Source organism: Carassius carassius, chromosome 3 (genome assembly GCF_963082965.1).
Source record: "Carassius carassius chromosome 3, fCarCar2.1, whole genome shotgun sequence".
Lineage (NCBI taxonomy): Eukaryota > Metazoa > Chordata > Actinopteri > Cypriniformes > Cyprinidae > Carassius > Carassius carassius.
In genome coordinates this window covers 17,512,179-17,538,977 of record NC_081757.1, presented here as the reverse complement: position 1 = coordinate 17,538,977, position 26,799 = coordinate 17,512,179, and the positions used below count along the sequence as shown (strand labels likewise).

Below are 26,799 nucleotides of genomic sequence, written 5' to 3'. Positions count from 1 at the left end.
TGGTAATGAGTGTTTTATCAGGGTGGGATTAGTGCAGATATTTTTTGTAATTAGTGTACTAGCCCAGCTCTCTCTGCTTTCTCTGAGGTGTTTGTCCGTGTTTTACTCGAAGCGAATTGTGTGTGAACTTTTCTGAGGATGAAAGGAGCCGGCCCGGGAGGGAGCACAGCTTATACAGGACTTTGAAATAAAAACAGAGAGCTAATCCACAGCCAAGTGCTTTACAAAGAGATTTCAAATTAAGTGAGATACATCGGATGGCCTGGATATAGGAATGAGGCTGACAATAGGCGATTAAATCAGAGCAAGCTTATAATAGTGCTTTACAGTAGCTTGAGTGTGTTTGACTAAAGCTTTTGGGTATGTTTGATGGAAGGTGCTGAGTGTGTACTTCAACTTGACTTAAACCTTTTTGACCCATCTCTCAGTTTGTGAAAACAAACAAAATGTTACAAGTGTTTCTTTAACTACACATTTGGCTCTTGGACCTGTAGAAGATTTTTTATTGTTATTTTAATGAACATGTCCACCTCCATAACCCAAATTATGTATTGTACAGCATCCTGTGGCAGGCATGATGTTGACTGAAATTATTATTTTTAGATATATATTTTGGACTAAAAAGATTCTTGACACGACAATTTTTATATTTCTTGCAAAGACTGATGAAAAATGTATTAAGTTGTATCTTAAATACACAGTTTTAACAATTTTTTCACCCGTAATTTGACAGTGAGACACTGAGGTTATGGGTTTGATTCCCTGAGAATGCATGAACTGATAAAAAGTACAGTATACTTTAAATGCAATTGGCCAAATACAGTACATAAATGTAATACATGTTGATTGGAGATAATGCATAAAATAAAAATACTATTTATTCAAGTCATATTTACCTTTTTTTGTTTTATGTGAAGAGTTTTTGTTTATTTTACGCTTTTATTTGTTAGGGTTATCACAGTTTTAAAAATGTATATTTTAACACTGTATCTTTATATTTTGAAAATGAACAGGCTGGGCCTGGGACAAGAGTAAAACAATAAAATCTGTACATAAAAAGCATTTAAAAGGTAGCAAAAATAAATTTTAAAATGATGGTAGATTTTATAGAAGAACTTGACCTTGATATATATATAAATATATAGTTTGTGAAATAAGTAAATTGGAATCAAAATCAACAAAATGACCACAGTTAAAGAAACGCCCTTCACCAAGCTGAAAACAGGCACTTATATGAGTTCTTAAGTAGAAAAATGTTTGTTAAAAAATTGTCTAATCATCCCTTCGAGGGGGGATGTTTTTATTATAGATTCTGGGAACCAATTAAATTGCTTTCCGTAGTGTTTACTGCATTTAAACAAAGCTTTACAGATGATTGATGTGAGTAAAAATGATTTACTGTGCTAATAGACAACCATAGATGAACAAAAGTTTAAATAAGTTCAGTTTGGCCCTCAAGTTTGAGTTGGTAGTGTGTTGCAGCTACTAGAACTCTTAATCTCTTGTATAATCATGTCTTTCATGTAAGTACACACTGTTTTCTCTCATTTTCTGGATCTGCTTCTGTCCTGTACCTGATTTCTTCAGCTTCGCTGAGGATCTCCAGTGCTAGTTTACACAGCCTCTGGTCTGCCTGCGAGTCTGCTAGCTCAGAGGTCACATTATCAACCCACTGCTGGGGGCCTTCAGCCTCAAGGTACCCACTTAACTGCCTGTGGGAAGAGGAGGATTCACTTTCAACTTTCTTTTTTCTTTCTCGTTGCTTTGAGATATCCGCTGTGAGTCATTTTTGTTTCCTCCGCTCTCCTTTCTGTCGGAGGGCTGCCTTTTTTTCTCGCTCATGAAATCACAATGCGATGTATTCTGCCTGAGGTGCAACTATTCAGAATGCCGTTTGACACAGAGGAACTGAATTCCTGCTGCTCGCTGCTGTTTAAACGACCCCACGAGCTCCGAGAGGCCTTCGAAACACACACATCTCTCTCTCAGGCCTCAGTCGGTGGCTTATCTGACATTTATGAGGCTCTAAACTGCACTAGCGGGTCCACTAAAAGAAATCTGATAAATAAACACATCAGGCTTAGTGCATTAGAAACGCTCCTTCCATCCTTATGGATGCTTTATGAGGACCTTTTTAGCTTCGCTACTTTCAGTTATTTCTCAGACGTTTACTCTAAAAAGAAAAACGATGTATTTAATTTGTTAAGGAGACCAGCAGATCTCTGTTAACTGTTATAAAAAATAAATAGCATGACTCCTCTATGTTAATTGGGAGATTCTGATTACCTTATGTGTACTGTATGTAAGTTGTTGCTATAAATATTCAATAGGTTGGGCTCTTGTCATGTCTGATTAGGAAGTAGCTGTCAGAAAATAGTGGTATGATATTTGTGTGAACTCTTATTGAGTGAGATGTGATACTAATTTTCAAAACTCATATTTTGCCTATTGTTTCGTAACCAAGTAAATGAAAGGCGATAAAAGCTGTTTCTGCTATGTCTTGTTTGTTTTTGTTTTCATTGCTCTCCAGCAATGACCATAGCAAGCAAGGTGACAACCATGTTAACCAAATGTTAACCATTTAGTTTCTACTTCTGAAACATTGTGATAGCTTGCTTATGACTGGTCCTGCCCCCTGAGAAATGTAATCGATCTAAATTTGACCTACTGTTATCTGTACATTAAACCTCAGATATCCTCTTATTGGTTGTAATTGTGCTACGTCGTAAAGCATTTTTTTTTCATTAAGTTACTACCAAATTACTTGTCACATCACACCTGTATAGAACACACGTGACGTTTATGTGTGCAGGTTGTTGAACGAAATCTGTTGGATTCATTATTTTGAGCATAGAAAAGTATACTTGGTGACTGCACATTACTAGTTCTATAACAGTATATTTTGCTGCAGGGATGACATTGCTTTGTATGGCCCTACATCGACGAAAACACAACCATATTCAAGGCCCAGAAAAGTAGTAAGGACATTGTTAAAATAGTCCATGTAAAATCAGCAGTTCAACCATAATTTTATGAAGCTATGAGAATACTTTTTTGTTTTGTTTTTATGCTCAAAGAAAACAAAAATAACTTTCTTCAACAATTTCTTCTCTTCTGTGTCAGCCTTCTCCTGTACTCTCATGAACACGCATTGAAGACTGAAGAAATTGTTGAATAATTTTTTTTTAGTTTCATGTTTCTGACAACTCTTTCTAACTTTGTTTAAACTCTACAAGTTTCAAGTTTTAGGTAGAATAGTTCGCAAGAACATGAATATAAACACCAGGCTGTAAGCTTCCAGTAGGTTAGTGAATAGATGAGTTGTTCCTTCTCTGTATTATGACATTTAATTTTTCTAACATCTCCGTAGTCCCATTTTGGCCATTTTGTTAGCAACTGCTTTTTTCAAGATAGTTATGTATTTTGTTAGGGTGATCATATGTCCTCTTTTTCAACCTAAAAAAAAATTTGTCCAGCCGGACAAAATCGCCCAAAATGTCCGGGATTCGGCTGTTTTCTTTATCGTGCTCCCGCTGAATTTCTGACCATTGCCGCCTGCTCCCGCAACATGTGTTTTGCTCCCAAGATTTTCATGTCATTTACTATTGTGTATCATTTTGGCGCATCAGGCTGCCACTTTCAGTATGTGGAATATTAATATATCTTTTGAGCATTCGTGCTGGTCACTTTCACTTTTGATTTTGCCATCACACACACACACTCTATGTAAAGGAAGCACATTTTTCAAGATCAGGTACTTGTCAGTGAGTTCAGGATCTGTTAAGCAGCAAATAGTTAAAATAGGTAGTTTAGGCAAATAGATAATTTTCAAAACTACCACCATCATTCCAGTTTCGATTCTCTGTATGTATGTATGTACTGTACATGTGGAAGAATTGACAATAAAGCAGACTTGACTCGACTTGACTTGAAATACTCCAGCATTGTCTTGTCAGTCATCTCTGCTTATTCTTGACCTGGCTTTCTGTCAGTATTGCTTCCTTGTACAAACCTGCATATTACATGTATACTTTTTTTTTTTACTTTGCTTTTTAAATGTGCAAATTTTGCACTAGTAGCATCACCAAATGGAGCTGCAAAAACAATGATTATTTTCTTACTCTACATTACAGTAGTCATATCCCAAATGGATGCTGTGGGGCAGTGAACGTGCCACATTGTCATAGTCTACACTTTTTCAGGATGTCAGCCTACAAATAGTCTCTACACATTAAACTGGTTAGAAAAAAGTATTTTAATGTCAGTTGCACAGTATTATGAAAGCATGCCAGTCCACACACTCCTGAGTCCTGTGGAATATAATGCACTTCTTTTCTGCTGTTTTTGCTGTTCTGTAGTTGTGTGCATGTACCCTTCACAAATGTAGTTGTTTTAGTGTAGACTTCTCTCCTCATGTCTGTGCTGTTCACTACCTGTCTCTGATGAGTGTAGTGTGCAGGCTGTGCAATAAAAGGCTGTGGTAGCTCTAATTAGTAACATGCAGTATCTAATAATGAAGTCTAAGCGGTTCCTCATTACGCGCTCCTGGAGCTTGATTAAAATGTCAAGGTTTAGTGAGGACAGATTTGGCCAGAGGGTTTTTATTTTTTGTGTATATGTGCTTTGTAGTAGTCAGTAAATATCTGTGCTTCAGCTTGTTACCAGTGTTTTAATTGCTAGCTCTGGCTGTAGTCATTTCACTGAATCATTTTAACAGAAACAAAGCAATGCCCTTCCCAGCAGCTCTGTGGCTTGACGTGGCCATTGTTTCTGTTTCTGTTGTGTCAGCAATTGCAGTGACTGTGCCCCTTCCCACAATCAGACACTGGGTTTGTTAGTGGTCATTTCTTTATTTTATTTGATTATTTTTTTTCAGTAGCAAGTCATTGTCTTAGGCTGGATCTGAAACCCTTACATACTTTCTTATTGCTTAGCATCCAAAGGTACTAAACCACCTTGCAAACTGGTCTGATACCATCTGGTCTGTTTCCTTGAGAGCTACTCTACCAATCAAATGTTTTGACAAACTTGACTTTTTTCTAGATTTTATGATTGTTATGATCCATAAAAAAAGTTTAATCTAGTGTAAATAACAAAAAACTAACTATCAGCAGCAAAAACAAACAACAACTATTATATATATATATAATTATGCTTCTTTTATTTGTGAATATAAGGCTTAATGCTATTATCTTGATTATAATATAAAATGTTTTATGTGTGTATATATAGATGACATTTGTTTTTATCATTTTAATGTTTTAATATTATATTATTATTAAATTTATTATTAAAATTAAAAATCGATTCATCACAATTAATCATCCAAAATAAGTTACATTATATTTATATATATATGTGTGTGTGTGTGTGTGTACTGTGTCTATTTATATTTATGTAAATATATATATATATATATATATATATATATATGTATATATGTATATACATACGTACAAATAGATACAGTACATATTATGTAAACAAACTTTTACTTTTGTTATAATTAATCACGATTAATAAATTTTACAGCCCTATTATTTAATTATTTTTTTACTAATTTTGAACAGTTTTGCAGATGGTCCACTGCATTTTTCTTATGCTTTCACTACATAATTCTGCTGCTTAGTGGAGATGTTTCTGATTAACCAAGCTTTAGCAGCCAGGTTCTTTCTCTTTTGCAGTGCTTCTGTTTTCCTCTCCCTCCTTTAAATATTTTTTTTTCTCTTTTGCTCTTTTCTTTCCTAAAATACTGCGGGTTTGTAAATGGTTATTCTGTACCCGAAGGAGTGTTTCTATTGCAATGTAATCAGGGCTGATTTAAATTGCAGGCAGCTGAGGCAGACTTGAGGGGGGTCTTGGTGCTTTTATAAGACACTTAGAATCTGTGTATCAGACCCAGAGCTGTAGATCCTGTGAGCTAAATGGCATTTATTCAGCCGGTTAGTCTGGGAAAACATATGGTGCCATTTGGAGCATCAGACTGTGGCATGCTGTTCCTCCTTAATTAGAGTAGGCCAGCTAGTGAGTGCCACACTTAGCACTCTGTCAATTTCCCATGCACCATGCAGTCTGAGAGGTCACAAACTAATACACCATCTCCACTGACTTGCACTACACACTGGATGGAAGGGGATCATTTTTAACTATGATTTTTGTGTACATGTAGATGTTTGAGTGCATCATTAGGAGGTGTGAGGTTCGGTTTGTGCAGTATGTTGGTGATTGACCAGTCATCTGAGAGATACTTACAGAGAGGAAGAGAGGAAAAGCAGGTTGTCAGCACTGCAAGTTGTCTCTGTTAGGAGTCACTGCTGGGATTTCACTTTAGTGAAGTCAGTCAATTTAAAGAGACACACATTATCTTTCATAAACAATGAGCCTCTCATATCCGTCCCACTCTCCTCTCTCGCCTTCATCACTCTTCTCAGGTTATATACTTCACCCGTTTTAGAATAAAGACCATATGGCTGTCCTATTTCATTTAAACATTTTGCAATCCGTATGCAGATCAAAACTCAACTGGCCAACCATAAAAATGATGTCAACTGGAACAAATCTCTGTTGGTGTCTCTTGGGGGCTTTCACAGTAGAGCTTTTGAAGCAGACCAGAGTCCGTTTGTTCTGTTGGTGTGAGAATTGTGCTGAAAGTGGTTGTCTGGAGTTTATTTTGTATGAACTGTGGTGCAATTTGTGAATGTGATCCATTCTATATTACAGAAGGTAAACCAGAATGATGATGCGGGATCATTGCATGCCTCTGTCCGATAAACACAAGTGCTGTTCTTTATGTGTGTGTGTGTGTGTGTGTGTGTGTGTTCTAGTGGTAAATCCATTGCAAGAAAAACAAGAATAATCTGGCATCTTTCGTAACCTAGTTACAATGGTAAACATCTGCCATTCAACTTGATGATGCAAACATACTGTAGTCCAAAAATACAATAGGAACATTAGGGAAATCAACCTCAGGTTTGAATTAAGCAGCTGAACCAAGAGTGAAAACAGCCTTAAATTACAGCTTTTTACCAACCTTTTTATTTCTAATTATGCTCCCAAACCTCAAAACGTGTCTCATATTTTGTGATCTTTCTTTATCTTTTTGACTGTTTATGCCCAAACTGCCAAAATAAAAGTGTGGGAGAGCCAGCAGACAAATTAGCATATGCTGCATATATATTTCAGCAGCATTTAAAACACATATCTTCAGCCGTGAATTATGCATGCCGTACAGAGAAGTTCTTGTCTTGGAGCCACCTGGGAACCTAGTCTGACTTATTTATGTATTTAGATATTTGCTTTTTAAAAATGAAATTAATTATTAAATCAGCTATTTTCATTTCATATTGCGCCCTTGTTATTGTTGTTATTGGTTCTTTATTTTTGGAAAAGCCATGAACTGGTATGTCTACGAATAAAGAAATGTACTGGATGATCTTAGTAGGGACCCGATACTCTTATTAAAGAAAAACAGCACACGTTTTAGGGTTCAAAAGGATTCAGCTGTCAGTTGAACCATTTTTTATATATTTTTTAATATCATTACTGCATCGCATGTGCACGTTTGAGCATGTATTCATCGCGTTTTTATCTCTGTGAGTGTGAATCATTGCCAGTGATGGCGGAGTGAATAATTCAGATCCTCATGTCCTGTGGAATGTGGCGTAAGTGGCGTTTGATTGTCAGAGGATGGAGATTGTGTAATGGTAAACATGGCTTAAAAGACTTAGGCATTTATTATGGACAAGCCTTTTCAAAACGCTTGCAGATGCAAATCCACCACAGATCAGTTTAAATATGCTGCGTACACTCCTGCAAAAATATCTGAATGAGTTTGAGACGTTTATGTGCATATTATCTTGCTCGGGTAAATCGGATGAGAAGCATACGGTCAGGGGGGATGGAGTAAGTGAAGATATGTTTTATGTATCAGTGAATATACTCTGAAGCTCGTATTCATCACAGACTAAATCTTGCCATCAAAGCCCCTCTGTGAAGCACTGTCACAATATGATATAAAGACTGCTTTTAATTCATACTCTCTGTCTGTTTTTATTCCTATAAGACTTATCGGCTGTTTAGGTTTAGCATGCAGTAAAGTGGTTTACACATTTAGCATCAGGCTAAATTGAAATAAATAGCTGCTTTGTTAGCGACACAGTTGTGAGCTTCCTCATGATGATAAAGCTGCGGTCTGTAATAAACACTCATCTCATAAACAGCACTTTCAGACACATGCTGGCCTGGGGCACTTGTAACCACTTCGTATCACCATTTATTGCACCTTTAATAAGTATTTAATAGAGTGTAGCGAGGTAGGAGTGAGAAGAGTAACCTTTCCTAATGGGAGCTGGGAATTGGACCAGGTATCACAATTATTTGTTTTCGTTGTTTCTTTCCCAAGCGTCTAGTTAGTGCACGCTATGTTTAGCCCAGTGTTGTTGGCCCATCCTGTGCGTCAATAATTTTTTATTCTCTGGCATGAAGCTTTTCGCTCTTAAAGACCTTTACTAGAAAGGTGTATTGGAGCCATGCTGTTAGATGGGAAGAGTTTGTTTTTTAACTGCAAAACAGAATCGCAATACAAATTATTGGTGGGACGTTAAAGGTTAGTGTGGTTTTCATGTGGGAAGACTATCTTGACCACATCTAGCTGGTTCTTTGTTTTGGAACTTTAAATATGCTATCGATTTGTTGTTTTTGATTTTACTGCCTCGCTTTAAAGCATTTGTTCTTGTGCCAGCATTAATCTGTCCTCAATGTTCTAATGGCTAAACTGAGCTACCGTATAAATTACTTTCTGCTCAAGTGCAACGTCTTCTTTGTTGGGCGAGATTATGTTTGTCGAGAGGAGCAGCAGATTCCTTTTCTGAGAGCACGTTTTCAATCCTGTACACAAAAGTCAGACATTTTCTTATTATCTCTTATTAAAGTTACCTCTGGGTCTGGATATCTAATTTTGCTCACTAACTCACTTTCTCCAAATACCAATTTGACCTCCCTTTTATTATTACTTTCTTTGTTCTTTCTGCCTTGTTTTCCACTCTTACTCCCTCTGTAAAGAATAAAGGTATTAATCTTTTATGTTTTGGAAAAATCAGATGACTGCTATTTGCGGGACCTCCTGTGCGATTCAGGTTGGTGCCCTGGCAATTGGGGAGAGAGAGAGAGAGACACCAAATTGCCGAGTAAATCAATACGTTGCTGTAATGTTAGGGGATCCGCTTTCAAAGGGCAGCGTTGAAATTTGTAAGCCTTGGTCTTGATCTCTTTTTCATTCCACTCCAGCTCTTCTTGTTATCATAGTTGCTGTTGTTTGTATGTTATTTTAGCTTCTTTTCCAAGTAGCTATTTTGCAATTTGGACAGAAATACAATTAAAGGCCCATCTGGATGTAATGGCACTAACAGCAGGCAGATGGATGGCTCTATTGAAGCCATACCTCGGCTTTGGCAGGTCTGGGCCTCAGTAATGTACGTCTGTAAATCGGGATCCTTCAGATTTGGGTAGTGTAAACTGTTGAAGGAGCTATCGGAGAACCAGACGATGGGTTTTTTAGTGGTTAAGACAGTATGTGTGTTGGTGCCAAACAGTATGCCCTGAGTTATTACGGCTTGACATCATGGCAGCATGCTCCGTTCATTTTTATGGTTTTAGTTGCAGTTTTTGTCTTTTTTTTATGTTAATTTGATCTAAATGTATTTAATAATTAAATACAATTTTAGTCAGTGCAAAATAACATACACATTCTGACTAGCAGTAATATTAAATATCATATTAAATGTATTTTTTGAATACACTGCTGTATAAAAATGTGGAATCTTCAACTTTGGTTTTTGAAAGAAGTCTCTTATACTCACCAATGTTGCATTAAAAATGAAGACTGTAATATTGTAAAATATTATTGAAATTTAAGATAACTGTTTTTATTTAATATATTTTAAAATGTAATTTATTACTGTGATAACAAAGCTTTCAGGAGCCTTTACTGCATTCTTTAGTGTCACATGATCCTTCGGAAAATATGTTAATATGCTGATTTGCTACTCAAGAGACATTTTTATTGTCATAGTTAAAGAAAAAGAAACAGTGCGGCTTAATATTTTTGTGAAGACTGTGTTACTTTTTCCAGATTCACTGAGCAATATAAAGTTAAAAAGAACAGCATTTATTTGAAATAGAAATATTTTGTAATAATAATGTCTTCATCTTTTTTCACGTTTTAAGTTGTATGGCTATTTATTGACTGTGACCGGATTATTTGAAACAGTATATGTTATAGTCAGGCAGACTGATCACAACATAAAGTGACTACAAAGTCAGTTGGACTCATTTATCTAGGGTATTTATTAGACAATTGCCAAAACCAAAACAAAAGGAAGATTAACTACAATAAAACAAAATATGCAGGAAGATCAACAAGCATGGTGGCTGCCTGGAACCCAAGTCATCTCTCTCTCTCCATGGAGTGCCTCTGCTTTTAAAGGGTGTCTCTCCACCCACTCGTTACAAATCACACCTGCACACAATAACACATGAATACATATTGCCACATAGCCAAACAATTAATAGAGGAAAACAGAGCCACCACAGGTAGTGGAGGGACATAACAGTATATTACTTAAATTTTTGTTACTTTAAAGACATCATTAGTAAATGTATTTCTTAAGGTTTTTTTTTTCATCTCATGATTGATTTTATTATTATTATTATTATTATTATTATTATTATTATTATTATTATTATTATTATTATCATTGTCGTGATGCTTGTTTTTTTGCTTGGTCCTTATCCATGACAAAATCCAAAACCCCAAAAAATATTAGTCATTTTATGGATGAGATTAAGATTGAAAGTAAAATATCTGCTGAGTGAAGTGCCTCTCCACTTAAGAAAATGTTTTCACCTACATTCATCACAAAGTACTTTCCATCCTAAACGTACACGTACACTATCAGTGACAGGTTAATCACAGGTTATAGATTTGACTGACTACCTGCACTGCTTGTTTTGTGCTAAATCTCAGAGACACAGGCATCTCACGTTTCTCCTCGACTGTCTTCAGGGTGATTGACTGTGCTGTGAGAATGAGGACAGAGCTGGACTACATTTAAACACACACTTCTCTCTAGAGCATGCAAGTACAAACATCTCTGACACCCTTTATTAGCTAGAAACAAACCCCGGAGGCTTGGGCCAAACGGGAAATATAGGAAAATTGAGCAGCTTTGAACCGAGGTGTTTTTGATAACTACTTGGTATGCTTCCTGAAGGATAACCTGTAGGCTTGGCTTCTTCAAACCTAATCCCTTTGATTAGGTGCCAAGCCAGATAGAGCACTCTTCCCCTTTCTCTCGTCTCACTCCCGATCCCTCTGTCTTCCTCTCCCTCTGAAGGCCTGACCTACTCCTCCTCATCTGTCCTTTGAAATTGTTCTTGCCCAGATTCTTTCCGTATAGGTGGACAGGCACATAGACCTCATTAAGAGCCTCTTCAGAAGTTTGGGTTTTTATGACGCCCTCCCACGCAAAGAAACACATGCTTCTATCTCTCCTGTTCAGGGTCACCATGGCCTGTTCCTCCTCCCGTACACTGCGTGACGGCTGCATACTAACCTCTGCCAGGCATAACCTTTGGCGCTCTTGCCAGACTACTGTTTCTCTGGATTACGGCATCTTAAGGAGTTGCTCGTTGGCTGGCTGATGGGGTCATAGTGACAGTTGCTAGCGGATACAAGCTGAAGCCTTCAAGTCAGCCGGATCAGGCTCTGCAGATTCCATCCCAGTGCTTGTTATCCAGCTCAGACCCTGGGCTCAACCTTTGTAAACAGCCACCGGTTACCTAATCACCTCCTAATAGCTCTCAGCTTTGCCACTGAGCTGTTTGACCAGAATGTGGCGCAGCCCTCCATAATCCTTTCAGAGTCCATTGAGAAGAATTGCTCCGCTCTGATATTCAAAAACGCAAACTTCTGCAAAATGACAGGATAAAGAAAAGACCAACTGTCCAGCTGACGCTCACACAGTAATAGGCAACCTCCACTGAATTAATCCATAAAACCCCAAAACCCCTCTTACAGTTTTAGAGCTCATTTCTGTCCAGTTCATGTTACCCAACCCTGTTCCTCGATTGAATTTAGTCCATCACCAACAGTCTCAAACCCTGCTCCCAGAAGACCCCGGTTCCAGTAATCCTCCAATTTCATCAGTAGCTTCCGGCTCGTTGTCAAACCCACATCCCTAAAGCGTCTCTCACTTTGCTTTCTTACTTGTGTGGCTCTAAAAACTAAACTTCTATCTAAAAACACTTCTATGTCAGTCTCCAGAGGTTTCGTGAAACGTTTTCTTCCCAGCTGCAGTTTGTCAAATGTTGTATCAATTTAAATCCATTAGAACATCTATTTCAGGCTTTACTATTCAGCTTAGTAGTTTGTTATTTAAATAGTGTAGTATTTGACTGCAGAGCAATGTTGATATTTGTTTACTGGCTGTAATCAGATGGGTATTGATTACAGCTTTGATGCAGATTCAACTATTCACCTTATTTTTAATCTAAGAACAGGCACAGTTATTTTACCTTTTAAAAACAGTCCTCTTTGATGCAAGCTGGTATTGGTTATCATACTATTTAAAACTTAATCTCATAAACACTGGGTTGTAGCAAAAATGGTCTTAAAGTTTACCTCTGTTGTTTTATCTAGCTGTTTACTTTGTTTACAGCAACTTATGAATTGGAAGTCTCTCACATTCACAGGAAGTAACTTATTCCTGTTTTGAAAAATTAGGTAGATATTTAATTTACAGTTTAATATCTATTTTTGCTTACAAGTGAAAGAAATTATCTCTCTGATAATGCTATACATTTATAGGACAGTGATTTGGACTAATTCAATCCAGAAACTTTAAAAGCAGCTCATAAGAGCAATTAAATTTTGGAAATCAGGCTACACTAGTTGTGCTGTATGCTTTTAATTCACTAAAAAGAACTGCCTCGTGAGAGCCATTTTTGTGTGTGTGTGTGTGTGTGTGTGTGTATTCATTATAACACTATTCATGTGTCAGAACAGTTGGGAAACTGATTTGGGAATATACTTCAATCTTTAGGAGAACCACACATTTCTGGGATCACACCAGTTTCTTCCTAGTTTTGTGGCTGAAAACAAATTCAGCAATAGTGCTTCAAGTTAGCTTGCTAGAGAATCTGTTTCCTGTCACTGTTTCATTGAGCTGACAAACCCCTCGATTTTCTTCGTGTCTAACATACGGTGTCCTTGGTTGTTTCCGGTGGGCCAAGGCTATGCAGTGTTCTCTGTTTAGTTGTTTTTTTTCTTTCTTCTAACCCAAACCAGTCTTGTTTGAGATACATAATCTCCCGTTACTATTCCTTCATCCATATCAGATGTTTTGTAAGAGATCACAGCTGGCTCTCAATCATGTTTTATTTGCCTTTTTCCAGCAGCCAATTGAAGAAACAAAATCTGCCTCAACAAAAGGCACGTCAGTGTTTTCAGTACTTCTGGTGGAGTACTTGTGCTTTTCATTGCCGTGACATGCATGAATTCTCAGGAGATGTTTCTTGTTAAGCAGACTGATCAAAACGTATCATCAGCGTGAATAGCTAAATTTGCAGTCTAGTCGGATTGTGATGCTAACAACTCCATTATCCCACAACCACTGTCAACCTTCTGATCAGAGCAGCATCATTTCAGAAGTTTCTTATGTGTTGAAGAAGTAAACTTTGAAGTCCTAACATTGTTGATATTGATGTCCTGATGGAAGGGTAAGCTCCTCAAAGTGGCTCCACCACGATCTATTAAACATAAAGCAACGTTTCATGGAGTTATTTATTTATTTCTTCCTTCCAACTTTTGTCATGCCAGAGCACAGGGTGTGGATAAGCATGTGTCACAGCTCTTTACAATCCCTTATGATGAAGTCCCGCCCTGTCGTAGCATAGCATTGCATGGTGCTAAAGCCTAGCCCCCAGCAGCCGGAGAGCACAGAGAGCTGCTGATATCCATGACTGGATTTGAGCAGGCAGGCCAGCCCAAGCCTTGTGCTGATCGCTTTTAGTCAGGGATGGAAAGCTGTCTTGAAAGGCCTGTTAATGGGAGGGAAGCCTCTGTAGCTGTGCGTTCTTGAGCGTTTGTGTGTATGCCTGCTTGTCTGGAGGGGTCGGGGATGATTCTAGGCTAACAGACGTGGAAGGTAGGACGACAGTGACCCTGAGCTATGCTGTCGCTCTGAAGTTCCTGTAACCATGCACCTCAGGAAACTACTTCTCTTAGAACTTTGTGTTTGCAAACACTTTCCAAAGAAATTGAAAACTGGTTCTGCACCAGAATGTAGAAACTGATATAAATTACATTTTAGGCGTTTGAAGTATAATTTCCTGATACCATTAATAGTTTAAATGTGTTCTTTTTTTCAATGTAATATTTACAGTTATTAGATGCTTTCAGTTTCTAAAGCTTGTTATAAAGAAAGTTTGGGATCATTAATTTAAAATATATTTTTTCTATTTTTGATATACTTTAAAATGAAATGTATTCCTGTGAAGCAACGCTTCAGTGCCACATGATCTTTCAGAAATCATTCAAATATGCTGATTTATGCTATTATTTATATATATATATATATATATATATATATATATATATATATATATATATATATATATACAGTACAGACCAAAAGTTTGGACGCACCTTCTCATTCAGAGAGTTTTCTTTATTTTCATGACTATGAAAATTGTAGATTCACACTGAAGGCATCAAAACTAATTATTATATACATAACAAAAAAGTGTGAAACAACTGAAAATATGTCATATTCTAGGTTCTTCAAAGTAGCCACCTTTTGCTTTGATTACTGCTTTGCACACTCTTGGCATTCTCTTGATGAGCTTCAAGAGGTAGTCACCTGAAATGGTCTTCCAACAGTCTTGAAGGAGTTCCCCGAGAGATGCTTAGCACTTGTTGGCCCTTTTGCCTTCAGTCTGCGGTCCAGCTCACCCCTAAACCATCTCGATTGGGTTCAGGTCCGGTGACTGTGGAGGCCAGGTCATCTGGCGCAGCACCCCATCACTCTCCTTCTTGGTCAAATAGCCCTTGATGCCTTCAGTGTGAATCTACAATTTTCATTATATATATATTGATTCTTTGAGAAATAAAAAGTTAAAAAGAACAGTGTTTATTCAAAATATAAATTTTGTGTTACAATATAAACTACTATTCAAAAGTTTGGGGTCAGTAAATTTTTTTCTGAAAAAAGAAATTAATACTTTTATTCAGCAAGGGTGTGTTGAATGTATAACAAGTGATTAGTAAAGAATATTGTTAGAAATGCAATTTTAAATGTTTTTTTTTAATTTTGTATTATTATTCATCAAAGAAAAAAGTATCACAAGAATATTCAAAAAGAAATATTAAGCAGCACAACAGTTTCAACACTGATAATAAATCAGCATATTAGAATGATTTCTGAAGGATCATGTGACTGAAGACGGGAGAAATGACTGATGACAGTTCAGCACTGCCTCGCAGAAATAAATTACATTTTAAAGTATATTAAAATAGGAAACCAATATTAGAAATTGCAAAAATATTTCACAATATTACTGTTTTTTCTGTATTTTTTATCAAATAAATGCGGCCTTGATAAGCATAAGAGACTGCATTACAAACATAAAAAATCTTAATGATCCCAAACTTTCCAACGTCCGTGAATATGTTTTAATAATATATGTATATATATGTGTGTGTGTTATATAATATTTTGTCATACTGTATTTATATTATATAATCAGCTTTGAAATAGAGAGAGGGCAAGAGAGAGTGTGACGGTCATTAGTCCTTCAGGGTGATTCAAGATCCCTTTGATTTGCATTAGAGACCTGATTATCCTGTTAGGCTTTAATTTTTGTGCGACTGACTGTACATGATCAATTATTTCTGAACCACTGACACTGACTTAACATTCAAATTTGTATCATATGTGATAAACAAGGCTTTTGGTATGTTCAGAATGAATTTTGTACATGTCTGTGCACACACGTGCATTTTTGCATTCAGCTTGTGTTCCCTGTTTCACCTTGTCCTCAGTCTTTCATAAAACAGTCTTGAACATGAGAGAGACAAATTGCAGCGGAGTTATCTGCAGGTGTGAGGAGTGTTCTCTAGTCTATAGCTCTGGGCCATGGCGTATATGCTTGAGACTACAGGTAAAGGTGTGTACACTCAAAAAGGAATGCATGGCGGATCACAGCTTCTCCCCACACAGAGACCGAAAGTAAATTGACCGAGTGGGCCAAACGGGAACAAACCATTCCAATTAGCTATGGAGGAGAGAGTCAGAGTGCCCAGGACACGGAAAGACAGGCGGGGAGGAGGAGAAGGAAGAATGTCTAGGTCAAAGAGATAGAGAAAGAGGAAATGAGAGTGGAAGTGAGGGTGTAGAGGCTAGAAAAAAAGAAAATGAGTGAGAGTAAATTAGGGTGACTGCCAAACTTATTTTGGACAGAAAGAGTTTGACACGTTCTGCTCTACCTCAGCGAGTTCTGCTGGAGGCCATGACATGTAACATGTCCGCCACAGGCACTGCTCCGGTAATTATGTGATTACAGATGAAATACAGCCTGTGTGTGTGTCACAGAAGGTGGAACAGGTTTTAGCAGGCTTTTTCGACGCTCTCAAACCTGAATAACTCTTTGACACTAGTATGTATCTTTATACTGACAATGAATATGCTTTCAGATCTGAGAGGTCATACATTACTGATAAAGTCACTGAGAGGAAAACGCATCAGGTGACTGCATCAGACAGGAATGAGGGTCTGGATAGTGTGAAAGGCCCCTAGTACACATCTCTCCTGCACAGAAAGTGGTGAAGGTGTGCACACACAACCACGTCTATGAGGACAACATGTTTGTGCGTGTAGGTTAAGAACGATGGATGGATGGTGCGCTGTGTACTTTAGTTTATTTTCAATTGCAGCTTACAATTTTTCACGGTCATATCATTCCCCTTTTCAAAATAATCAGATGCCGGCTGGCTATGCTGGCCTCCTTTCATTTGGGGTTTGTTTCTGAAAAGGTTGCTATTATAGCCAAATGGGTTGTGTGCTTCTCAAAACACGGCAAACATTAAGCCGAGCTCTGGTTTCAACGTTGCTCTTTAATGAGAGACTTGAACAGCGAGGGGGGAGAAAGGAAGATCAGTTGTATAGCATGAAACCCCAAAGTGTGGTTTTACCCCTTCAAACAGCCATTCTTTCATTCTGTCATTCTTTTTGGTTTTCTTTCATTCTTCTTTTCCTTTCTCCCCTGGGAGAAATGTGTTTATTTGGTTTACCAATGAATTATCTGCTGTAACAGCCGTCTTTAATAGTGCGGGTGGGCAACGTCACAAGACGGGCAGAGCTGCACTCCGTTGGTTTTTAGCATGTGGAGCCGCTGACTCATTTTTGGCCTTCTATCCTGGCTCCTGTTGTGGTTGTTGGATCTTTGAACATTTCATAGGTACTGGAAATGCGCTATTTTATTTTAAGAATTATCAACGGCTGCGTGTTTTTGCATCACTTTTACATGTTGAAGTTGCTATTTTGGAAATTCTCCCATCATATTAGTGGTCTGATCAATTTTGGATGGTCATAAATACCATTAAGCATGCCAACAGATGTAGAAAATTTAATGCAGAAGTCTTTTTAGGTGAAGTCTCATGTCTTTTTTTTTTTTTTTTTTTCAAGTCAGTTTTTCCATGTGCAGTCTCAAAATCCCCTTCTACTAATTGTTTTCTATATACTTCAGTGTAGTTTTATGAACCCTTTTAGACACCTATTTTAGAACAACTATATATATATATATATATATATATATATATATATATATATATATATATATATATATATATATATATATTAGTGGTGAGCCGTTATCGGCGTTAGCGTGCTGCGTTAACGTGAGACTCTTATCGGGCGATAAAAAAAATATCGCCGTTAATCTATTCTCAAAGTTGGGTTGGGAGCTGGGTCTATACTAAGCAAGCTATGATGACTTTCACCTTGATATTTTATATAACCGACTGGCTGAGGCCAGCCTAAAAAGATGCTCAGGACAGTTGATGGGCAACTGCTGCGCATCGTCACGAAAGCTTATCTTTTTGACTTGTTTTTAAGCCTTACCGCTTGTCGATTTAAACATTAAAGCATCCAAACACAAGACGCAGAAAAGCTGAACAGAGGAGCTGGTTACTCGCGCTTTTTTTTCGGTGCGCACGAGAGAGAGGGACGCGTATCACGGACAGCGACACTGAACCGAGCTCTCTTCTGGGAAGTTCTCCTCGAAGTCCCTCCTGCACCTGAACGAAGAAATACAAATCGCAGTTTGAACAAACAAAAAGATGTGAAAGAGCCCAATTCAGTACTCGCGGTGTTCTGGTGTTCAGGGCTCACGCAGAGAAAGGCGTCTCAAAACACTTGAACATCGAATTTGCTTTTTTTTGCTCTTGTGCCGACAAATACATAGAAAATATGACAAAATATCCACCTTGGAAATTATGCTTGAAAAAACTGTCAGTTATTTCTTAAATGAAAGTAAACAGTTGAGGAACAAAATGGGATGTGTATTATATTGGATCATTATTTTTTCCTTGGAGGTCAAACATAATTTTGAATTTAATAATAATATTTTTAAGGAATATTTGAATATTTTATTTTAGCTTTAATAAAATGACACATTTCTATATAATGGTGGGCGTTAATATTTTAGGAAGGGGGTCTATCAAAGGGCGCTCATCCTAGGTTATTTGTGGATTTATGTAAATTTGCAATTTAAGTGGGTTGGTTAGGCCCCGTTTACACTAGTTCTTTTTCTTTTTAAAATACATTACTTTTGCTATGGTTACGCCTATCGTTTACAGTACTCCGGCATTTTCCACATTTGGAAACGGAGACTTTTGAAAATGCTGCTCACCCCGTTTTAGTTTGAAAACTCTGGGGTTATGTTTCAGTGTAAATGGACCAAAACAGAGACTTTTGAAAATGATGACATGGCTGCCCACATGATCTCTGCGTATCCTTGATGACTGTGAAATCGTATCATGAACAGTAATCATCCTCATTGTTGAACCTGCCAGTGACTAGCAACCGACTTCTTGTTTACATTTTTACGCGCATGCCTAGTTTAGTGTAGACGGAGATTGTGTCTGAAACGCATCTAAAACGGCAGTGTAAATATGCATCGTTTAAAATCCAAAAAGCCATTTTAAAATGAAAACGCACTAATGTAAACGGGACCTTAGACTCAAAATCTGTCATTATTTACTCACCTTCATGTCATTCATGTCAACAGTGTTCTGTTTCAACTGATTTCAACTGTTTTTGCCCATAAGTCCCTGTGGCCCAAACAACACTGAACCCCACTGACTTTTATTGATGGATGAAACACTTCAAAGAAGCAGCATTTTTTATGTTCCACAGAAAAAAGAAAGTCATACATGTTGTGTGGGTGAGTAAATGATGACAGAATTTTCATTTTTGGGTGAACTATCCTTTTAAGTGTGACTCACTTTTGGAAATGAATGTAACCTAATCTAATCTAGCCTACTTCATGGTCAAACTAGTAACCAAACTGTCCATAGATTTCATCCAGGCCTTAATCGTGTTTTAGGTTCTGATAAATACAGCTAGGAGTAGTGTCCACTTTTGTCCTCTCTCACACTTCCTGTCAGTCGTCAGTGTGTCATCTGGTCCTAAAGCCTGTTGTACAGCTCAAATAATTCCTCTCCTCTCCTCTCTGCCTCTATCTCTCTTTTTTTTGTCAGAAGCAGGTGTTTCTTCTCTCCCTGAAGCGAATGTTTGTTTAATGGTTTATATATTCTTTTTTTCTGTCTGGCTGATTACTGGGGCGGTGAATTGGGTTTGAAACATTCACCATGAACTGTTTGAACTTGAAAGCTGTCCCCCCACCCCCTTCTGGCCCTGTCTTAGCGAAAAGCGTCCCCACCACAGAGCTGTCTAATAGTGTTCGTTATCTACATATTATTGCTTATTACTGTGTAGCTTGACATGGCTGTCATAAAAAAAAAAAAAAAAAAACAGTGCGCCAGAATTTCTGACGAACGAGGGCCTTCGCTGCTTATTACTACAACACACACATGCAGCGATGCTAATGCAGGGGTTGACAGGGGATACACTTTCGAGGCACTCAAACACACACACACATACACACATGTCCATTAATGAAAAGCGTTAATTTATATAGACAACATCTCAGGAGTTTGTGTGAATTCACCTCTTTTACCAGCAGGTGTCGTCAGGCTAATGTAAAGTAAAGCTTCTTTCTCTTTCAAACACATACCCAGCATGCACAGGTGCACATATAAAGCTGGAGGGGACAGGTTAAGGGTGGAGCACTTGTGCAACGGGCAGGTGAGTTACTGCGTCGGTGTCAGCGAGCGCATCTCACCTGTGAAAAATCTTTCAGCCTCGGGTGACTGTCATATACAGATGTAGTACCTCAGTTCCCACCATTACAGGCCGTGTCGGATCAGGACTGGATATCGCGCTTCCTGCTCCGACATGCAGAGGCCCAGAGCTGCTGTCTTGGTTAATGACTAACCTGACGAGCGTTTGATGTAGCTGAGCATTGACATTAGCATAGACTAATTTACTCCACCGATGCGGTATTTGGACTCACAGCACGCGTTCCTACGGGCCGCCTCAGACTGTTATTAAGAGATGAGAGGGGTGTGTTTAAGTCGATCTCTCGAACTCCTTCCCTCGCTCTCTTTCCATTTGTCATGTTCGATGATCTAAGTTGAGATGGTGTTTGAGGAGTTCTTATGAGAGAGGTCTTTTGTAATGAGCGGAACAGCTGAAAGGCCTGCAGGTGATTCTAAATTACCCTTTATTCCTTTAGTCTGCATGATTTACAGTCAAAAGAACAACATGCCATTCTGATGAATGAACAAGCGGGTGTGAAAACGGGCCAGTTTCGCCATAAAGCTGCGGCGAGCTTTATTGGGAACGCGGCGTGTGCAAATCTGTACTGTAGCGTTCTGATTTCGCACTAGCGAACTCTCTAATGGGAGCCTGGTGCGCTTGGAGAGAAACTGCTCTGAGTAGTTTGAAGTTGTAGAACAGACGTTTGGGAAGATCATGAATAGTAACAGCTGTTTTTGGCACTGTTGGATCAGTGTTCTCATATTGGCTGGGCTGCATTATCTCCGGAGAGCAGAACTTAGGATGGCTACCAGCTACGTCTCCGGGATTTCTCGGCTTACCCCGGCGCCGCTTCACATCTTCACTCAAGGCGAAATTATCCTGCAATTATGTAAACTCATTTTCCAACATACACACAAAAAGAAAGGCATTAATATACGCTCTCACCTCTAGCCAGTGTTTTATATGCTAATGCGAGTTAGTTTGCAGCAGAAAGAGGAGGTGTTTTATCACAGGGGCTTTTGACTAGGCCTGTAAACAGATCCGTATGTAGAATTAGATTAGAGACAATGTGGAACTCGCGGGAGCGGCCTGGACCCGAGCTTGATGCACGGTAGCAGTAGGTGCGGGTCCCACCTCTCTGCTGGTTGCTTGTGTGTGAGCTGCTGCAGTGTTTGTCTAAGTCATAATGAACTCTAATAAGCTGAATAAATCATGCTGACTGTGCTGAGCTCTAAAGGGACAAGCTGGCATTGATGGAGGGCCCAACCAGTGGGAATAGCTTCTGTTAGGAACAAACAGGAAATACAACTCCGCCATTTGTTTCCCTTCGTGTTGTTGTTCTTCTAAATCAACAAAGTGTTACAATAAGGAGAGATTTTTATGAGAGGAGAACTGCGTGACAGATCCTGAAGTCCAGAAAACCAACAGAACATTTAAAAACTTGGAACCTTTTTGGAAATGATTTATCCCTTTGTTCACTTATTTAATTTGGTCACTTGTATGTATATATATGTGTGTGTGTGTATATATATATATATATATATATATATATATATATATATATATATATATATATATATATATATATATATATATATATATATATATATATATATATATATACTTATGTATATATATATATATATAAAAATACTTAAAAAATATTTTTATGTATATACCCACTGTATCTAAACATAAACTTTTATTTTGAATTATTGCTTTATTAGTATATTCAAAACAACCGATCATGTCTTGTCACTGAGACATATGGTCCACTGTGTGTTTGTAAGCATTATAGTAACTTGACTGCACAAAAACACACAAAGCGCTACCTACTGATTAATTCCATTCTGTCCTTATTGAGACATGTTATCTACTGCTATTAAAGGGATAGTTCACCCAAAAATCAAAATTATGTCATTAATAACTCACCCTCATGTCGTTCCAAACCAGTAAGACCTCCATTTATCTTCAGAACACAGTTTAAAATATTTTAGATTTCGTCCGAGAGCTTTCTGTCCCTCCATTGAAACTGTGTGTACTGTATACTGTCCATGTACAGAAAGGTAAGAAAAACATCATCAAAGTAGTCCATGTGACATCAGAGAGTCAGTTAGAATATTTTTAAGCATCGAAAACACATTTTGGTCCAAAAATAGCAAAAACTCCGACTTTATTCAGCATTGTCTTCTCTTCCGTGTCTGTTGTGAGAGATCAAAACAAAGCAGTTTGTCATACCCGGTTCGCGAACATATCATCCGAGTTCACCAATTCGAACTGAATCGTTTTAAACGGTTCGAATCTCCAATACGCATTAATCCACAAATGACTTAAACTGTTAATTTGTTTAATGTGGCTGACACTCCCTCTGAGTTAAAACAAACCAATATCCCGGAGTAATTCATTTACTCAGACAGTACACTGACTGAACTGCTGTGAAGAGAGAGATGAACACCGAGCCGAGCCAGATAATGACTCGTTCACAAGTCAAGAACCGGTTGCTTCGGTTTCCGGATTACCAGTAGTTATTACTGACAATTCGATTCAATAAACCGGTTGAAGAAAACGGTTCACCGGTTCTTTTGCGCTCTACGTAATGGCGTCGTTGGCGATGATTGCAAGCCTTCGGTTTACCTGGGCTCATAACATTAGCACAGAATCAGTTCAGATTCAATCACCAAAAGAATCAGTTCGATTCAGACGCTCTGTGTGTCGGTTTGCTTCACGCTGAATTCGCACATGCGCAGTATCATCAGCTCCTCGGTTCTCGAATCGGACACGTCTGACAGAAACGGTTCTTGACTCGTGAACGAGTCATTATCTGGCTCGGCTTGGTGTTCATCTTCAGTTCTCTTTTCAAAGCAGTTCAGTCAGTGTACTGTTTGAGTACATGAATTACTCCGGGATATTGGTTTGTTTGAACTCAGAGGAAGTGTGAGCCACATTAAAAAAGTTAACAGCTTAAGTCATTTGTGGATTAAAGCTTATTGGAGACGCGAACCGTTTAAAACGATTCAGTTCGATTTGGTGAACTGGTTCAAAAAGATCCGGTTACATCGAATGATTCATTCGCGAACCGGATATGACAAACTGCTTTGTTTTGAACTGTATTACAACAGACACGGAAGAGAAGGCAATGCTTAATAAAGTCATAGTTTTTGCTAGTTTTGGACCAAAATGTATTTACGATGCTTCAAAAAATTCTAACTGACCCTCTGATGTCACATGGACTACTTTGATGATGTTTTTCTTACCTTTCTGGACATGGACAGTATACCGTACACACAGCTTCAATGGAGGGACTAAGAGCTCTCGGACTAAATCTAAAATATCTTAAACTGTGTTCCAAAAATAAACGGAGGTCTTACGGGTTTGGAACAACATTAGGGTAAGTTATTAATGACATAATTTTGCAAATTGGGCAAACTAACCCTTTAACGCGCTGAGATAATTGTACTGGGCTATAATAACAGCCTCAAACTTCAAAAGTGTTTTGCATCAAACATCAGTCTTCGTACATAAAGCCTGCGATTTACAGTAAAACTTCATTTAAGGCAATAAGTCTCGCAGATTATGATTAGGGTTAAGAATGGAGATAGTGTGCGTGCCATCAGAGATAGACAGGTTAGAACAGGATCTGAACAATATTACTGCACAATGCTGCAGGTTATGAAAAATAATTAGAGATGCTTGTGTGTGTGTGTGTGTATGTGTGTTTGAGGAATAAAAACATACCCTCACTGTTTTGAAGTTGCATATTACAGTTTTCACAACTTTCATTGCTTGTGCACTCTCTTTTAATTCCCCTCCAAATGAAGACCATTATTCTCACTCTTGCATACTGTTATTAAGGGGGGAAAATATTAAAGTAGCTATTGCATTAAAAATCTTAAGTGCACATTAATGAGAAAATAATGCACTGCAAATGATTCTCGCCTTCTATTCTGAGACGTCACCAGTATCAGACACACTGAAACAAGAAGCAGAAGTCTGTTGTGTGTCACCAAAACAATAACTTCATGATTATTTGAAAAGAATACTGAAGATAAATGGACAATTTATGTCATACTGTATCCAGTTTTATTTTTTATTGAGATGCCAGAGCTAATAAAAAAGCATCAAATAGGCAGCAGCCGGTTTCCAAGTTGTTTCTAAAGGTTTCCTGGCATCATGTCCAAAGCCTCTGAAATGCAAACTATAATTAGAGAGAGAGAATGAAAACGACGAAGGAGTGGAGGGGAAATGCTTAACGTTAAGTGCACAATCGGGTGTTTGAACCGCTCAGAGTTCAGGCTTCTCGGTTTTGTGTTGCTGTCAGACTGTGTCACGGTGTTAGACTGTGTACTTTTGTGAATTCGCAGGAATAAAGATGAGATGAATCAGATGTGCGCGTATGAAAGTGAGGGAGTGCTCGCTTGCATAAAGAAGAGACTCAAAAGAAGCCAAAAAAAAACCTCCGCTTTGGTTTTTCAGGCCCACTGGCAGAACTAAACAAACGGGTGCGTATTGCAGGGGGAGCACATTAACTGTAACGGCTCTTGATCTGTTCGAGCTGAGAGTGCTGTCGGCATGGCTAATAAACACTTCATTTAGTTTTAATGGTGCCGGCGTCTCTCGGCAGCCTTCAAAAGCCCTCTTTATTTGGGTCATTTATGTCTTTCCTCGAGGAGCACCCCAGGGACGCAGGATCTGTCCACACCACTGCGCGCCGCAGCGCATGAAAGTGAGGGGGAAATTAATAGGGCTATCTCTAAAAAATAAATAAATGATGGGCAGAATGCCGCCAACCAGCCCGCTGAGCTTATTAAAGAGAGACATCGAGAGACACTCGCAGAAAGAGAGATTTTAATATGAATATTGCACCTTTTAATGTGCGAGTATTTTCCTTTTCCTCTTTGATTTCTCTTTTCTTGTCGCCCTCCCTTCGTCTTAGCAGGCTCTCTGTTTCAGATGGAGTAAATGTAAACATGGCAATTATGGATTGTGTGAGAGTTAATTACTGGGTGTGCTCCTGCCCCGGGGGACGTTTGGCAGCGTGTTTGTGTTGATAAAACGTTCTACTCATCAGCGGCCCTCCAATAGTGACTGTGCCCTCTGAGACTGGACCGAAGGGAGCCAATCCCCGGAGACCTCAAGGCTCAAGGACCAATTAGTATTAAGCAGAATTAATCTAAACGGAATATTGCCATCCACAGTGGGTCCACTGGAGGTGAGGGGGAATTAAGCGACCGGATTGATTGGATGGATCTTTTTAGCTGTCTGCTCTTGCTTCCTCCTCCTGAAATAAAGAAATTAAAAAAGACACATTTGTGCCGGAATGATTGACTGTTAAATGTTTTGATGAGGACAACAAACAAAAGTGAACAGGGCTCCCAGTGTAGTCCTAAAAATGTTAATTCTTAATTAGCGTCTGTGGTTCAGTGAAGAAATTGTAACCTCTCCATTGCACAAAAGCTTCTTCATAGGGATAAAAGGTGCTTTTGATCATTAAAAGGTTATTTACACTAAGAAAAATGTTTCTTTTGAGGACTGTTCAATAAAAGGAAATAGTTCTTCGATGGTAGGGTTTCCCAAATGGTGGTTTGTGGTGGAAATGAAAGAGGTTCATGACTTAATGAAAGGCTAATAATTATATTGAATGAAAAATATAAAAAATATAATATATATTGTAACGCTGTACAAACTCCACAATCACGGGAAGAAGGAGGCGGGAACCGGCGGATATTCAAAATGAAACTTTTAATAATCTTAATGAACACAAAACACTGCGACAGCCCCTCACGGACAACTGTCGCGCACAAACAAAAGCTAAACACAAAATAAAGTCCAGGCCTGGTCCTCTCTCGTCCTTCGCTGTCGTCGCTCCTCTTTTGTATCCTTCCATCTCCTCCGTGGGACGCGAGACCGACGAGTTGAGCAGGTGTCGCTCATTTCCAATCACTCCACCGGCCTCGCTCCGTTCCCACGGATCTCGGCCCTGCCCCACTCGTCACATATATATATATATACAGTATATATATATATATATATATATATATATATATATATATATATATATATATATATAAATTAAATTAAATTAAATTAAATTAAATTAGCTGTATAGCTGTAATAGCTGTATAATCTGATGCACTGTGTTTCAGAGTGAAACGTGGCACTGTGTTCTTGGAAGCAGCTCATGATCCTGTGTTTTCATCATCTCACGGTAAATGTAGTAAACCCCATCTCGGCATGTGCTGTGATTTTTAGTGTGCATTTGAGAATTCTAGTTTTACTTTATTTACACATTTACATAATATTTGTGGACTGAAGTTTACAGAATTTTTCCAGTATTCTGCCAAAATTAAAACTGGGGGATTTA

At 38.2% G+C, this 26,799-nt stretch overlaps 1 protein-coding gene across 2 annotated transcripts in view; it reads left to right on the top strand.

Moving 5' to 3' along the window:
* fto (FTO alpha-ketoglutarate dependent dioxygenase) overlaps positions 1–26,799 on the top strand; it is a 165,306-nt gene that overhangs the window by 90,145 nt on the left and 48,362 nt on the right. The window lies entirely within an intron of this gene.